This window comes from Mesoplodon mirus (assembly GCF_964341445.2).
Source record: "Mesoplodon mirus genome assembly, chromosome: 12".
NCBI lineage: Eukaryota > Metazoa > Chordata > Mammalia > Artiodactyla > Ziphiidae > Mesoplodon > Mesoplodon mirus.
In genome coordinates this window covers 12,804,861-12,817,736 of record NC_138988.1, presented here as the reverse complement: position 1 = coordinate 12,817,736, position 12,876 = coordinate 12,804,861, and positions in this window count along the sequence as shown.

The following is a 12,876-nucleotide window of genomic DNA, read 5'->3' as shown; positions in this document are numbered from 1 at the left end:
GGAATGTGAATTGGTACAGCCACTATGGAGAACAGTATGGAGGTTCCTTAAAAAACTACAAATAGAACTACCATATGACCCAGCAATCCCACTACTGGGCATATACCCTGAGAAAACCATAATTCAAAAAGAGTCATGTACCACAATGTTCATTGCAGCTCTATTTACAATAGCCCAGAGATGGAAACAACCTAAGTGTCCATCATCCGATGAATGGATAAAGAAGATGTGGCACATATATACAATGGAATATTACTCAGCCATAAAAAGAAATGAAATTGAGCTATTTGTAATGAGGTGGATAGACCTAGAGTCTGTCATACAGAGTGAAGTAAGTCAGAAAGAGAAAGACAAATACCGTATGCTAACACATATACATGGAATTTAAGAAGAAAAAAAATGTCATGAAGAACCTTGGGGTAAAACAGGAATAAAGACACAGACCTACTAAAGAATGGACTTGAGGATATGGGGAGGGGGAAGGGTAAGCTGTGACAAAGCGAGAGAGAAGCATGGACATATATACACTACCAAACGTAAGGTAGACAGCTATTGGGAAGCAGCCGCATAGCTATTTTTTTTCCATCTGTTAGAAACTTTTCCTATGATTAGTCACTATAAGGTAACAGATTCATCCTTTCTGTGTAACCTGTTATACTAATCTCATCTACACGTCTGTATTAAAACATCTGAACTCTAACCATATGTAACCAGTAAGAAGATAATTTTTACTGTGGAAGATATGAAGGAAAAAAGTTAGATAAAAGTTTCCTTTCTTACACATCTTTGAACTGTTATTAGTTATTTACAGTTAACAGTTTTTAATTAAATGTTCCTTTCTAATTGCGACTCCTAGTTGTGACTTGGAATATCATTGAAAAATATTGACTTTGTAAGGTACACACTAAATTCTGCTAAAATATTCTTAGGCCCTAGGTCTGGGATTTCTTTAGGTACTTCTAGGAGGTGGAATTGCCAATGAGGGCCTTTTCCTTTTTTTTTTTTTTTTTTGCGGTACGCGGGCCTCTCACTGTTGTGGCCTCTCCCATTGCGGAGCACAGGCTCTGGACACGCAGGCTCAGCAGCCATGGCTCACGGGCCTAGCCGCTCCGCGGTATGTGGGATCCTCCCGGACCAGGGCATGAACCCGTGTCCCCTGCATCGGCAGGTGGACTCTCAACCACTGCGCCACCAGGGAAGCCCAGGGCTTTTTTCTATAGCTAGAATTGCTGTAAGCATTGATACCCTGGAAAGGTTTTCCCCTTCCCCCATAATAGTTCTTAAAATATCAGCAATGACACTGATTAAAGCCTGACATTAAAATACCATTCAAAACATGTTTTAAATAAGAACAGCTATTTAAATACAACTGAGTACTTTATAACTAAGGTAGATTTTTAAAAATGAAAATCTACAATATAGTCAAGATGGTGGTGTAAAGGCTTGGCATTTGGCCTGCACATGCCAAATCTACTACCTACACTTACTCAACAGGGTGGCCTTTAGAGACCGGCATTAGTTGCACTATTAGGGATGTAAAGCCACATTTGCAAACAGAAATGCCTGTGGGAGCCAGACAGGCAAAGGAGAGAAGCTGTCCCCACCTCCTCCATCTCTCCGCTGGCTCAGCCAGGTTTCTCCGAATTGGAATGTCATTTCAATGTGACCAGGTCTTCAGATCATTTTTACAAAAAGAGTAAAAAAAAGTAGGTTTTTATGTGAAATCTGTGTTTTAGGTGTTGCTAAGTCACTAAAAACATTCACTTATACACAGTGTGAGCCAATACAGTGCTCACCAAAAAGATGACAATGGGATGAATTACAATCCATGGATGGCTATTTGGAAAATTCCTTAAAAAAAAAAAAAAAAAGACTTCTTGTTTTTTATTTATCTTAGCTAGAATACAACCTACCCATTTTTGTCTCCCTGAGTTAAGTTTCTTTTACTTTACATTCAGTCTTCCCTCTGACTCGTTTAAGTTAGGCCTACTGAAGTACAATTTACACACATCAGAAATCACCCTTTTGGGCTTCCCTGGTGGCGCAGTGGTTGAGAGTCCGCCTGCCGATGCAGCGGACACGGGTTCGTGCCCCGGTCCGGGAAGATCCCACATGCCGCGGAGAGACTAGGCCCATGAGCCATGGCCGCTGAGCCTGCGCGTCCGGAGCCTGTGCTCTGCAACGGGAGAGGCCACAACAGTGAGAGGCCCACGTACCGCAAAAAAAAAAAAAAAAAAAAAAAAAATCACCCTTTTCAAGTGTACAGTTTGATGAGTTTTGGCAAAAATGTATAGTCATGTAACCACTACTACAATTAAAACATAGAACATTTCCTTTGCCCCCAGAAGTTTCCTGGTGCCCTCCTGAAGACCCTTAGCCTCTGGCATCCTTGATCTACTTTTGATCACCATAGTTTTGCCTTTTCCAGAATGCTGTTGAATGTATCATTAACTTTTTCTTTTTTATTGCTGAGTAATATTCTGTTGTAGAGATGTACCACAATTTATTAAGCCATTTACTTGCTGATGGGCATTTGTTACTTTTTCTAATTTTTGGCTCTTATGAACAAAGCAGTTGTAAACACTAGTATACAGGTTATCTTGTGGACATATGCTTTCATTTCTCTTGGGCAAATACCTAGGAGGAAAATTGTTGGGTCATATGTTGTGTATGTTTCACTTTATAAGAAAACTGCTAACTGTTTTCAAAAGTGACTGTACCATCTTGCATTCCCACCAGCAATGTATGGAGTTCCAGTTACTCCATGTCGTACAGTGGTACCTCATTGTAGTTTTAATCTGCATCTCTATAATAATTAATGATATTCAGGTTCTTTTTATCGGCTCATTTGCAACTCATATCTCTTTTCGACAGGTATTCATTTAAATCTTCTGACATTTTTATTGGGTTCTCTGTCTTTTTATTGAGATTAGGAATTCTTTATTTGTTCCACATACAATTTCTTTACCAAATAGGTATTTTGCCAATGTTTTCTATCAGTCTGTGACGTATCTGTTCAGTGTTTTAAGAGCAGAAGTTTTAAATATTTTTCTTTAGGATTTATATTTTCAGTCTTAATAAAAAAATTTTTGCCTAACCCAAAGTTACAAAGATTGTTCTCCTATTTTGTTTTTCTAGATATGCTATGGCTTTACCTTACATTTGGGTCTGTGATCCAATCTGAAGTATTTTTTTTTTAACATAGTATGAGGTGAGGGTCAAGGTCTTCTGAGTTTTGGTATTAAAAGACCCAGAATGCAAATATGGTAGCCAGCCATATATCAAATATTGCCCTGTATGATGATTTTCTCCAAATCTGAGAAAGTTGTTTTTCAGTTCCATACCAACCTATGGCTGCCATATTCTCCCAGTTAAATTATTGTTAATTATTCTTCTCTAATAGTATGTTTAATGTTATCTCGACTCCTAAGCTTTATGCTACTGAATTAGATCGCTGAACAATGACTATTTCCCTTTTCAATTTTAGTTTCAAGCTTCAGAGAAGCTTTGTATACCTGTCCAAGAGAGTCACTTGATAGCTGTGAAATCTTGGGTAAAAACTTTGTCTCCTCATTTCTAAATGGGCATTAAAATACTGGTTACAGACAGAAGGGTGGAGGAGGGGCAAAATAGCTGAGTGGGATTAAGAGATACAAACTAGTAGGTATAAAACAAATAAGTTACAAGGAAGTAATGTAAAGCACAGGGAATATAGCCAATATGTTATAATAACTTTATATGGAGTATAATCTATAAAAATATCAAATCACTATGTTATACACTGGAAACTAATATAATAATGTAAGTCAACTATACATCAATAAAAACTTTTTTATTGACATATAGTGATTTTTCTACTCCTTGCAAAATTTCTTGGTACCCTGTAAAGCAGTTAATGTAAATACTATTTGAGGTAGCAATGTTACTGAAAGAGCTTTGCCCTGAGCTTTGCTTCTGAGCGTTTTAAATGTATTGTGAATATGCTAGAACTCTGCCAAACAGATGACAACACACACTGGAATTCAGATGCCGGGAGTCTGGCACACGGTCCAGGACCTAGGCCCCTGGCATCAAAGCCTTTCCCAGCTTGCCTACATCTCAGCAGTCAATAATTTAAGCTACTCCAGCGAGAGTGCCCTTCCTTACTCCTTCCAAGTTAATCACAGAGAAGCTGTTGTGACACAAGTCACAGGGAATCAGAATATCTGCTTCCCTCCTTCAGCACAGCTTTAACGAGCAAGACAATGGGGAAAACAACTACAAAGCGGGAAGATGTAGAAGTGCCAAGGCCTCAGAACAACATTTCTGTTGTTTCCTTTTTCACAATCAGGATAAAACTTTCCACCTTGTGCCGTTACAAGAGGACGAATCACTCCTTTACAACTTGGTTTTTCCATCTTAGGTGCAGCCTGGTTTTTATTTGCCACAGGGCGCTTCTCAACAAACCCCTAGCAGCACTTAGCCAATCTTCCACTCTTAGAAACTTGGAGAGGTGGGGACAAAAGCTTTAGTGAAATGGGTGCCAGAGAGAGTAAGAAGCCAGGAAGCAAAGATAGTGTTATAAAAAATGTTGCTAAGAGAGGAAAAGAAAAATAGGATGGCGGAAATAAGGCTCTTTAAAGATGGAAGATACTGGTTACAAGGAATAAACAACTTTACCGCGTTCAGGTGCTTGTGAAACTGATCATATGAATAGTGTTAGTGAGCAAGGCAGTAAACAGACCCACATGCAACTCACCACTCAAACACCTTCTGTCCAAGTCACCAATGCCTTACACTCACCAAACCCAATGGTCCATTCTCAGCCCTCATTTATTTATCTATGGTGCACTGTGATGGCAGGGCATTCCTTCTTCCTTGAAAGATTTTCTTCATTAGGCTTCTGCGACTCCACCCCCTTTTCCTTATTTTTACTCCTTCCATTCTCCCTTCTTCTACTCAGTCTTCTTTGCTGGTCCCACCTCACCTCCCCAGCCTCAGGCACTGGACTGCTCTTCTTCTACATCTGTGCTCACATGCTAGGGCATCTCATTCAGTATCAACTTATATACCAACGCCACAGGCAGAATAACGCACCAATCCCCAAAGATGCCCTCATTCAAATTACTGGAACCTGTGAATATGTGACCTTACCCGGCAAAAATGGAATTAAGGGTGCAAACGGAATTAAGGTGACCAGTCAGCTGTCCTAAAAACATATTAGTCTGGATTATCCAGCTGGGCCCAGTGTAATCACAAGGGTCGTTAAACTGGAAGAGGGAGGCAGAAGAGGAGGTCAGAGCAATGCTGTGTGATGAAGACTTCACTCACCATTGCTACCTTTGAAGATGGAAGAAGGCGGCCATGAGTAGAGGAATACAGCAGCCTCCAGAAGCTGAAAAAGCCCAGGATATGAATTCTCCCCTAGAGCCTCCAGAAAGGAACATAGCCCTGTTTACATCTCAGTTTTAGTCTAGTAAAACTTGTGTCAGACTTCTGACATACACGGTTTTCAGATAATCAATCTGTGCTGTTTGAAGCCACCACGTTTACAGTACTTGTTACAGCAGCAATAGCAAACTCATATAACCAAAACCTCATGTCCTCAGCATTGTTTTAACTGGCCTAAATCGTGCCTCTGTCCTTCGTATTGTTCACTTGGCATCTCTACACAAACGTTGCACGCAGAAAAAATAAGTTTATGACTTGCCCCCCAAACTTAATCCTTTGACTGTCTTTCCCTTCTCAGTAAATGGTGACTCCATTTTCCCAGGCCAGGCCAAATAACATGGAGTCACCTCTGATTCTTCTTTCACACCTGCCGTCTAATCCATCAGCAAATCCTATTAACTCTACCTTCAAAATATAACTCAAATCTGACCACTTTTTCCTTCCCCAGCACTATCATGCTTTTTCACCACTTTTTAAGCCACCATCATTTCTCAGGTTTACTGCAATGTCCTCCACATTGGTTGCGCCCTTCCTCCCTTTTCCTTTAGAATTTAGAATATAAAACACTGACTGGCCCTTTCAAAATATCAGACATGCCACTTTTCTCCTCAAAGTCCCATGGTTCCCCTTCTCATGCAAAGTGATCTTGATGGTGGTAATGGTATAACTGGTGCATGTATATGGTGAAACATTAAATTTTATCCATGAAATATGTGCAGTTTTGGGTATATTAATTATATCTCAAGAAAGGTGTAAAAACAGCAAATACAAAAGTGATTTTCTGGTTCTCACATTTTAGCATGTATCAGGGCTTGTTCCAGAACAGATTGCTGGGCTCCACTCCCACAGTTTTTGACTCAGCAGGTCTAGAGTGGGAACCCAGAATTGGCATTTCTAACAAGTTCTCCGGTGATGCTTACTCTGCTCATCCTAAGAACCCCACTTTGAGAACCACTGCTCTACAGCAACAACCTGAAACAGATGGGTTAATTATTTTCAACTTCCTCATCTGAGAATCATGAGGACTTTAACTTTTAAATCTCTTATTTCAACAACAAATAAAGGGTCAACAAGAAAATCTCTATAATGACCCAGTGGCTATGCCAGTCTTTCGTGGCTTGAGCCCACTTTGCACTGCTCATTGCACGCTCCCAAGAAATAAAGCTAGTGCTTGGTTTTCTATTGACACATGAATGTGTGTGAAAGGCTTACCTGGGGAATTCTATAGAACATGGAAGAATCAGACCATACCATATCAAAATCTGGCACACCTGTTAAGGGCAAGGGTGCTTAGCAGATTATCAAGATTCCTGGAATAATATTCTTTTGTGCAAGGCCACATGTAATAACCCAGAACCAGAAAAAATCAGTAACTTTGGTACTCCACACTGAATTAATAAGTTATGGATCAACAGCTTCCTCAAATTTCCTTTGGTTTTAGGCTGCTGTACCTTAGGACACCAATGAAACTTGATCCTCTTAAAATGAATGATTCTCTACCCTGGCTGGGTATCAGAATCACTTTTGGCCCTTTAGAAATTGGACCCTCTTTAGCCTTACTGAGTTAGCAAGCTCACAGGGATGAGGCTGGTGCATTTCTACTGAAAACAAACCCAGCAATCAATTTCTCTGCAGTCATTTTGATACACGGCAATGCTGGGACATCTGAGCAATATTAAAATGTGACTATGCCTGGAATAAACAAGATGAGTCCCACATAAAGACTGTGCTAGTAGTAATTGGCATCTCAGTGTGCAAGGGCCCAGAGAGCAGGTTTCAATCCGGGGATGGATGAAGATAATTTGAAGGCATTCTGAATGTCAGTGAAAAGAGGGGAGGTTGCTGGGAATCTGACTGGGAAAAGTATAGGCTTTGTTGTGAGAAAGAAGCGAGTTGAATCCTGTCTCTGTTACTGCTACATAAACTTGGCCATGTTACTTAACCTCTGGGAGTCTCACTTTTTTCCTTCTTTATCTGTGGAATTGAGAGACAGGAAATAGTGCCTACCTCTTAAGGATTCTATGGGGATTAAATTAAATGAAATTATGAATGGCAAGTATACAATTGTGCCTTAACAATGTTCTTGGAAATCTGGGAGAAGTATGAGTGTCTTTTATGACAAGCATAAAATACAACTCAAGCATACATACAACTAGTTATCTCACCAAGAAATGGCAGCTGGGTTTGCTAGTTTCATAATGACACAGCCATGAAATATTAAAATTGTGTATGATTGGAAATTGCTAGGGGGGACACAAAAAAGAAAGCATCCTGGTGAATAAAAATGGAATTTGAGGCAGCTACATTTGCTCTAGTAGCATTAAGTAGCAAGTAATTCCTGCACTTTAAATACCCCAAAATTATGCTATGGCCCTAAGTGTCCCTGGAGTAGATGAAGAAATAGTGACAAAGCAGGGGCTTTCGATCTGAAAACCACAATGACACACGGATGTTTTAAAAAAAAGATGCCTCACGTCTGATTTTTCGCATGATGCCAGAGTCTCTCGTTATTGATGTTCACTACTCCAGAAGTTAGATTCTTGTCCATTAACCATCTATTAAATGTTTTCTGGCTAAGGGTTTTAAGCCGCAAAGCCAGTCTCTCTATGGATATACTGGCATTGCCTTTGCTCCCAAATAGGGAGGCCAGACACACCTCAATGCAGTTTATGAAAAAGGACAGCGAGGTCCCTTCTCCCTTCATTTCTTTCTGGCTGGACTTGAATGCAGCAAAGCTGGCTTGTAAAGTCAGAAGAATGCACCGCCAGAGATGGCAGCCTGGAGACGATGAAGTGGAGAGACCTCATTTCCCTGGTTTTTATGCGATCATATCATCTGTAAATTATAGCACTCAGCTGTTTTTCCATTTAGTCATTATTCTGCCGTTTGTATAGCTGCCAGTCCTCTCCCTCCTCAACCATGTGCTGTTATAAACTCCAGAAGCAGCTGTTTCAGGAGTGAGCCAGTTCAGGGAGAAAAAATATACAGAAAAACAAATGGTATAAAAGTAGATTAACTTTTGTTTAAAATCATTGTTTACATTATCTTTTCATCACCAGCTCCTAATCTGACCCTTTAACTAAGTCCTGTCCTTATTCTGGTTTAGATTTGAATGTGACTTGAATCTTTACCGTTAAACATTTCAGAACTGGCCAAATACCCATTGTAATTATAATCTTAGGTTTGTTCACTGGTGGGAACTATCAATACTTTAACCTCAGTTCTGGTAGTTTCATATTCATGATTCTGGAAGCTTTAGTGAGTTGTGGGAAACAGTCAGTTTACATAATTAAGATGCCTTCTAGTTGTACGTTTTGCCATTTGGAAGCTTTTCAGTGGGAAAGAGTCAGTTTACAAAATTAAGATGCCTTCTAGTTGTACATTTTGCCATTTGGAAGCTTTTCAACACTTTTCTAAAAGAGTAAGTTAGAGAACCTACTGACATGATGATTCCAGGATGAATGTGACTGAACCATCAACCTCATGAATGAGGCTGATCCGTGATGTCTCAAGTCTGAGAGATGGCAGTTTCTGTGTCTAAGTGGCTGTAGTAGGCATCTGTGGTCTTCGTTTGGCAATATCCATTTACCCTTCTAATTAAAAAAGAAAAACATTGTTCTTCTTTGGAGAAATAATCCTCTCCCACTCTTAGCCCATTTAGCTTGGGTAGTGCTGGTCCCACGCCATGGGATGGGTTCATGACCGAAGCCTGGCCAATCACAGCACTCCACCTCCAGTACAGTTGGTGGTTGAGGGATGGGCATGTGAACTAAGGCAGGCCAATAAAATTCAGTTCTGGGACTATTCCCTGGAACCACTGGGGTAAAATGTTGTTTCTACTGGTTGACTTAGCTACAAAAATGTAAGCTTAAGAGTTGTTGGTGGCTAGACTTCTATTGGAGAAGAAAGACAATGAAGAAGCAGAGCCAAAAGCTGGAGAAACTGGGGGGAACAATAGAGAGGGAGAGAGAGAAGAGAGGGGAATGAGACACAGTTGGAGCTCCTGGATACAGCCTTACCTGAAGATATAGTTATCTGTGATTTTTCAATTACATGAGTCAATAAATCTTCACTTTGGCATAAATCAGTTTGAGTTGTATTGCTTTCACTTAAAAGATTCCTGACTTCAAAGCCCAAGACCAGGACACAGAATATGTTGGGATTATTCTTTGCTTTCTCTCCCTTTTTCATATATGGACAACTTTAGATGAATCACTTCATCTCTTAGCCTTAGCTTTTGTTTTTGATGCATGATGCAAAGTACTTAGCACTATTTTTAGCCCATGTTGTGTTCAATAAATGCTAGCTACTGTTATTACTGTTGTCATTTATAACAATAGTCACAGCAACAGCAGTCATAAGAGTAAGGTACCTTCTCTTCCCCAAACTACTGGCAACCCTGACAAGAGTATCCTAATTTGGACATGACTTTGATACTATCAGTTGCCTCCAAAAAAGCCCAAAGATAGGGTTATTTTCACCAATTGTACAAGAAAATAGATATCCTAATTTGCTGGAAACCACATAGAGTGGTTCACTTAACATGAATATACATACACACACACACACAAGCACTGGCATCTTCTTTCCTAATAGTAATAGGGGAGTTCATCATGCTTGCTATGATCTAAAAGTATATTTCCTCAAGCATTGCAAAAACATAACTTATATAAACGTTCAAAATGCTACTTCTTAACAATCATTCCTTTGGGAATGAAATTAACATGCTTGAAAATTGCAGTGGCAAAGCACCACAAGAATGCCTTATTTCACACCCTGAGTGGATGTGAAAGGCTTAAACAGAGCCTTACCTATGGGCTAAAACCTAGGGTTCTGGTTATCAATAAGAACAGTAATTCAATAAGAAAAAATGTAAAATGCCAATAACAGTGTTTGAGACATAAAACATGCTCAAATATGCTCATTCCCTCCCCTCACATCCATCCATCCATACACCCACCCATCATGAATTCAGGCCCTTAATGTGCCAATACAAATAAAAATCACTCAAACACATTTCTTTTTACACTTCCAATGACCAAATAATAACTTAGCAAAATATTTCTACTCCTCCAGTTGTATGGAAGAGAAAGAGTTTACGTTGTACATAATAGCATAGCATATTAATATATTTAAGTATTACTTATGAAATCTGGTGTATATCACAATTAATGCTAAGTTACACTGGCATGTAACAAAATTTGATAGATGAGAGAACAACAAAACAACAGTTACTGATGCATAGGCAAGCCTTGTTTTCCAGCAAGAGGCCCTCATCATCTAGTCTGGATAGATTAATTGAATGAGAACCCAAATCTGCTCCCCTGTATTTTATGTGCAGGGGAGACCTATTCTACTTGGAATACCATGAGGATTTCGAACTCGGCTTGTGCATGGTTCAGGAAGTAGAGACTAAAGATCTGTGATCGGTACCTGTTTCTAGTAATGCGGGAAAAAAAAAAGGTGTCCTCTATTTGAAGCAGAGCAGAAGGGGCTCTTGATGTACAAAAGTAGCTTCAAATGTACTGAACAAAATAATTGATTTTCCCTTGAAAGAACAGGAAATAGTACTTCTGTTGCAACTGTTCTGTCACAACAAAGTTTCACAACTTTTCTTCTTCTTTATTCCTTACCTTTTAAAACAGACCTTCTGAAAGTAGCTCACGGTTTAAGGGGAAAAACTCTTACTTTGACTATGTCCTTTCAAGAAGGGGAAAAGTGTTCCTATACAGAGATAATTTATGGTGAAATTGAGAACCTCCTGGTCTGTGCAGCAGCCAGTCCTCTCATTCCCAGAGGGTGGGGGAGGAAGCACAGGTTCTAGACACAGAGACCTGGATTGAAATCCTGGTTTTGGTCTTAAATGTCTACGAACTTGGGCAAGGACAAACTGCTTAAACTCTCTGAACCTCCATTTCTATATTTACAAAAAGAGAATCATTTAATCTACTTCAAACAACTGTAAGAGAACTATAGAAAGAAGTGTAAGCAAAGAGCCCTGTATTCTCACGTGGTTACTTATTTATTTATTTTATTTTTGGCTGCATTGGGTGTTTGTTGCTGTGCGTGGGCTTTCTCCAGTTGCAGCGAGCAGGGGCTACACTTCGTTGCGGTGCGCGGGCTTCTCATGGTGGTGGCTTCTCTTGTTGCGGAGCACGGGCTCTAGAGCGCAGGCTCAGTAGCTGTGGCACACGGGCTTAGTTGCTCCGCGGCATGTGGGATCTTCCCGGACCAGGGTTCGAACCCATGTCCCCTGCATTGGCAGGCGGATTCTTAACCACTGTGCCACCAGGGAAGCCCGGGGAAGCCCTCAAGTGGTTACTTCTTAATATGCCCTTTCACAATGCTAAAGGAAATAGCTTGCACTATACAGTAAATGTCCCTCTATCTTTTTCTCAGTCAAAATGTACTTATGATGTATTTCATTTTAAACGCAAGTGGGATCGAGTGTGTCCAGGATGAAGGGCTGGCCTGTCCTCTTCAGGATTCCCTCCTCCCCAACCCCAGCCCACAACCTCCCTCCACCGTGGAAGAGCTCAGCTCAACCCTCTGTGGTAAACGGCAAGTCTTTTCTTGCCTCTGATGATGGACTCCAATAAGCAGCACTGGACAAGGCAGAAAACAAACAAACAAACAAAAAACACTGAAAATGGGAAGTAAAAGACACTCAAAAAGATGCAGGGTGGTATGCGGCCAGGAACAGAAGAGCTCGTTACCTTGTCCGCCAGCACTCCACAACCCATCTATTTTGGACAAGCCACTTGATGCCTCACACTCAGCTGGAGTCTCATTTGCAAAGTGATAATAATTTTACCTCTCTCATAGGGCTTCTGTTTAGATGATACATCATTCCATGTAGGAAAACACTGTATAACATATTGTGGGAAAGTACTGTCAACTAGCAGTTAATTACCGTTGAGGTGGACCAGTGTCTTGACCTGGTAAAAACGCTCAAGAAATCCCAGTGAAAATAAGGTAGGTTTGTGATGTGGTAGAAAAAACCCAGTTCTTGAAGTCACACAGATGTAGAACCTTCTAATTCCATCACTTTCCATCACTGTGACTGTGGACGTATTTCTTTATCTTTCTGATCTTCAATTTTCTCACTTAAAAAAAGGCTTTCCCACTCATCTTACAGATTTTGTGAAGATCAAATGTTATATGTATGTAACACAACTAGCAAAGTATCTGGTACAAATTTAGTCAATAAAAACCGCCATTACAAAGAAATGGATTTCAGACAAGGTGTAGGTTGGGCAGTAGGGTCTTAGCGTAATTCTGCTAATATAGGTTCCTGCTGCTTTCCCCATCCACATGGAAGTTCAGCTTTTTCTTAAAATGTTGGGGTTCTCATGGAAGTTGGTATACAGTTGAGTGCCTTTGGACTACTGTTGAGATGAGTGGGTAGAAGACAAGATGGTCCTTCATGTAGTCGTTGAAAGCACC